At 35.3% G+C, this 5,299-nt stretch overlaps 1 long non-coding RNA gene across 1 annotated transcript; it reads right to left on the bottom strand.

Annotated features, from left to right (window-relative positions):
• Nucleotides 1-3,129: 3,129 nt before the first annotated feature.
• LOC110892007 lies at nucleotides 3,130-4,965 on the bottom strand. The gene is made up of 3 exons (XR_002565756.2): nucleotides 4,810-4,965; nucleotides 4,240-4,306; nucleotides 3,130-3,252 (listed from the first exon to the last, which is right to left on the bottom strand). It is a non-coding gene; the product is annotated as an uncharacterized LOC110892007 (long non-coding RNA).
• Between the last annotated feature and the right edge of the window lie 334 nt (nucleotides 4,966-5,299).

Raw genomic sequence — 5,299 nt, 5'->3', positions numbered from 1 at the left:
TCTTACTATATCCCGAGTGACCCGAAGGTTCTTTTGCTTAGCCTCGTAGGTTATTTCTTTAGGCTTTCATCCCTTTTTGGTTCATTTCTTTCTATTGTTGACGCTAGATTTATTTAGTCCTTTAAACATTTACTTTGTTTATAATTCCAAAGGTTATGACGATCCCATAGATCATCTTTACTTGTGAAGCTTTTTTTTTCCTATACTTAGAAATACATTCATGGTATCATGGGATCCTTTCGAGCCTAAAATTCATTTATCTTCGATTTTTTTTATTGATTCGACCGTAGTCCAAGGCTACGCCCGCTTTCTTTCGGATCATCCTTCCGACTCTATGGCTTCTTATGTCACTTTCGTGTCGATTTATGTCACTCATACCGTTATTTGATTTACGCCCCTATTCCTTTCAACCCGTTACCCAGGCTCTTTATCTTAATGTTTTTAACACTCCGATTTTGTTGGTTTGCATTTTCCTTTCCATACTCTTTTACGACGTATCACACAGATTCAGTAATATTTCGCACTTATATTATTCGTTTTGCGCTTACTTGAAATATTAGGTATTATACTTTATTCTGCCCGTCCGGCATTGCAATAGTTGAATATAACTATCGAAATTTATGTTTTGCGAAATTTCATTGTCTTTTAGTCATAGCTCTTAGTCCGAGTCTTTTGACTTTTAATATGCGTCACCGTCTCTTGGTTTACGCATATATTCGTAGTCCTACCCATCTATCAGTTAGTTTACCAAAGTCATTATTAGAGTCATCATTCCGACATGCATTAAGATTTCGTTTTGATTTATTCGGTGGTATTAGCGTAACCCGTCGCCTTTATTTCACCAATTCCTTAATTCTTCCATTTATTTTGTTTGACTTGTTCTGATGAACTTTATTACTTATAATAGTCAAACTTTATCCTTGTGCCTTAACATTCTTGTTTGTTAGTTTATAATTTTAATTACCTTGATTCTTATCCCTTCCCTTGGGCTCATTACCTTAATGTAATACGCTCCCGTTATCCGGCTTCCGTTTACCTTTATTATCACACACTTTACTTATTTGATCCGAACAACGCCTTTCTTTTGTTAGCGACCCTTAGGTCTATTTCTTTTGCTAATGTCCCAAAGGCCCATTTCTCAAGTCTTATTTGGTAAAACTACTGCTATTGTTATTCGACTTTTGGGGTTTACCCATCCTTATTCTAATACTTTCATAACGTTTATTTTACTAATCTTTTATATAATCATATCCATCGCTGTGATCATCCTTCCTCATAAAGGTTTGATTAATAATGTGTTATTTGGATGGTTACCCATACCCAAGTTTCCAAATTTGCATTTACTGATACTTTGTTATTCATAGTAGCGAATAACACGTATCATCCATTTGGTTTCTTTCTCGAGGATATGTTTGGTCCGAGTCGTAATTTCTCATCTTTAACCTTAATCCTATTGTAACTATAACAAAATCAATTCGTTTCGTTTTATTATTCCATATCATTGTATGAAATTTATCCACATCGTTTATTTATATAACAAAGTTTCTGCATATTTTATTTGGTTTGGCCAAGTCTATAACCTTGTCCTTGTCGTCTATTTTTATTGCAAATTTCCGGGTTCGGGTGTTATTACACTCCTTCCCAATACGTCAGTTATTCACTTTATTAAGTTCCCGGGTTCGAGTGTACGCGCACTCCTTCCCACGACTATATTGACCGTGATTACTTTTGTCTTGGTTTCACATGCTTACCATTGTTTATTTTCTTATGATATACATTTCTTTCACATAATTCGCCCGTTTCACTACTCATGTATGCCCCTATGCAACTATTGTTCACACTAGTATTGAATAAAATTTATAGTGAAATTAAATTTGTAATAAGTATACCTGGAACAACATCAGATTCAGCTTTATCCTCCGCGGCTATCGTGTGGGAAGACCTTGTCTTCTCTTTCGCGGTATCAGGCTTTAATTTCTTTACGGGTCTTGGGTCCATATCCGACTCACTCCCGTCATCTTTTTCTTGTGAGAGACTATCTTTTAATTCAGTTATCATATCCTCTACTGCTAGCAAAATTGTGGTTTGTAGTCTCTCGGCGAACTGCGGTAGACTGGCTTCTATTGCCTTTCCGACTTCCTCAGAAATTTTAGCTTCCATCTCTTCAGTTAATTGAGATGCTAATTCACTCTCGGTTACACCAGACATTTCTTTCATCTGTTCGGTGACCTTCGGCACAGTATCATTATCGTTGCCTTCATCAGTCATCTTGAATCTGAATGTTTATATTAATTGTTAAACATTTCATTTTGTATCATTTGCATCTTTCGCTTTGGTTTAGCCAAGTTCACTACTTGCTTTAACCGTTCACTTTTGGTGCACTTTCCGGGTTTGAGTGAGTTAACACATTTTTCCCATGCACATTAATTCACATCTCATTTCTTACATAAGATAAAATCTACTAAAACAATAAATTAATTCTTACCGGACGATTGATCAAGCTTGAACCGAACACTTTGTTGACAACCTTAAGCTCTGATACCAACTTGTAACACTCTTCAATTTATTACTTGAATTTAATAAATAATTCATACGATTTATATAAAATGTGTCTAAATTAAAACATAGTTACCAAAACAAGGTTCCGAGTAATTAAAACTAGTCAACCAACGACTAGTTAAAACCATGGTTGTAAAACAAGGTCTCCAAGGCTGAGTACTCTCCGAGAAATCGCTACAAGGTAGGCTGCGAGGCGACTTTCTTCAACTCCGACTAATTACTTGGAATCGATTAAATGCGGTCAACATCGGCCAAAATCAGATCTAATAGGTCAACGTGGGCCAATTTTGACTTAAAATAAAATAAAACACAATTTCTATTCCTATCATACTAAAGAATGAATATCAATTTCACGTATTTTGTTATAAATATTAGTAAATTTATGTTATTTGAAACATATTTAATTTCCGGAAACTAATTTCTTTATAATTTGGCATGTCCGAGTACTCCCCGTGTACTCTCCGCCTAGGCCGAGTACTCTCAACTCCCCGGTCGACCGACTAGGGAGCGCCTAACGACTTTTGCAACCATGGTTAAAACATTCATGACCTGATTTGCAGCATATTTACATTCAAAAGAAATAGAAACATTTTTTTATTTACAAAGTTATGAAATCGCGGAAGCTTCAAAAGTTGTGTTCGGTTCTTCAAAAACTTGCTTGATCACCATCCGTACACTTGCAATACCTAGAAACTGAAATGTTTTTAACAAAAACTAATATTAGAGTTCTTAGAAATAATACATAATCGAAACTACGCTCAAAAACGGGTTCGATTAACAAGGATATACAAAATTTAACATAAATGTCAAGGCTCTACCATAACTTACGGTTTACGGTAGAAGCTGGATCACTTGTGTCTGCCGTAAGGCAGTATAGAACTGCCGTAAAGTTTTATTTTCTACCGTAATTACGGTGGAGACCGTAACTTACGGTAGGTGCTGTAACTTTGTTGTTTGACCCATTTAATCATTTTACCCAAACTTCCATGAACGGGATATCTCTTCTAAACGAGAAGATCCCAATCATGGGTTCTTTATTTTCAACACCCACGCTCCCATCATCGGTTTGCATGTTTAGTATTTCGCTACCCGTCACTCGGGTTCAAAATCTACAATAGCCACTCATTATTTGATTATTCGACCCGTTTGGCTCATCTACGGAATCCTCCATTATGATGACTACCAACGAAACCTAACCAATTCTTGACCTATTATTCAATATAGCGAACATTATCGCTTAAAATCAACACAACTTTTATTCTACATTTCGACTACACATATGCTAATTACCAAAATTCACCCAATGTAACGAATCAAGTTGCATACTTGCATAATTCATCAACATTGGTATCTAACCATAATTACCCATCCCCGGGCTTGTCAATCTTAGCGTATCACATCCATTCCTTGGATTACGTTTTTATAACTCAATCATAATGAGTGACGTTTTAGTCACTTCAACACTTACAAATTCAACCATTGTTTGACCCGTTTGGTTGTTTAATGGGAACCACCATTTTACAACATACCAAACTTGTTCTAACCAACATTTAACCCATTTACTCATCTAGTGTTTTTCGTCACTTCGACTAGACATCCAAATTCATACACTATTCTAAATTTAAGTCTACTAGTAAAAATACATAACAAACATAACGTAACGAAACCGTGGTTACGTACCTTCCAAGCGCCCCCTTCAAACGCGTATCGCCATTAGCTTGTCCGCTTGACGTTCCGATTTCCTTGCCTATAGAGTTCAACCATAGGTGTTTAGAACTCTCTTATAGTATATAACGCATAATTTACCACACTAATCAAATATGCGTTTTTTTTAGTCCACATTCTCTACATTTATCTTCTCTTAGGCATTATATCAAACACCTAATGAGCATGATTTCATACAATTCAAAAATCAAGTTCTTGACTAACTATTTAACCAAGATTTAAACATCATTTCACATGTTCATGACAAATTTTCATATCAACAAATCTGGATTTGCTTCATAGAGCTCAAATACACTAAGTTAACAAAGACAATCCTAGTGTTCAACATAATTCTACAAAACCCACTTATCACCTTCAATGGTGATTATGAATTTCACAAGAAATAGGCGAAATTTCAACAAGTAGTTGACTAGGGTTCATCCCTAGACACTATTTCATTCCAAACAACTAACATGCAACATAAATTCTGAATTTCATGAATTCGCTCAGAAATTTAGATGAAGGTTTTCCATGGAAATTACATACCTTATGATCCTCTTTCAGAGGAGATCATTATTCTATGCTTGGATTGCGATTTGGAACTGAATTTGGCCTTCAATTTAGTCAATTCTTGATAACTAGGGTTTGAGCTTGGGGAGCCTCTCCTGGCTCTGTGTTTGTGCGCGACCAGAACACACCAAGTGTGTGTTTTGGTGTGTTAATTATTATTATTTTTTTTTTAAACTAATTAGCACATGTTCCACTTTGGTCCCTTATCTTTACTTGAGTTACCCTAAGGGTTTTTATCCAAGTTCCTTTGTAACAACTACACTTATGACTAACTAGGTTATTTATTCCTAGTTAGTTTATTTTTGTTTACTTTATATTTTATAATTTTAAATATAAAGTTTTATATTTTCGGGGTGTTACAGATAGTTTTTAAAATTCACTATGCAACCTAATAACCCGTTTGATTGTATCAATTACCCACAAATTTACCAACCCGCTAACAACGCAAGAAAGTTGCAAATACACT

This window comes from Helianthus annuus, chromosome 11, assembly GCF_002127325.2.
Source record: "Helianthus annuus cultivar XRQ/B chromosome 11, HanXRQr2.0-SUNRISE, whole genome shotgun sequence".
In the NCBI taxonomy this organism is placed as follows: Eukaryota; Viridiplantae; Streptophyta; class Magnoliopsida; order Asterales; family Asteraceae; genus Helianthus; species Helianthus annuus.
The sequence above is the reverse complement of the archived record's forward strand: the minus strand, read 5'-3'. Positions and strand labels throughout refer to the sequence as shown.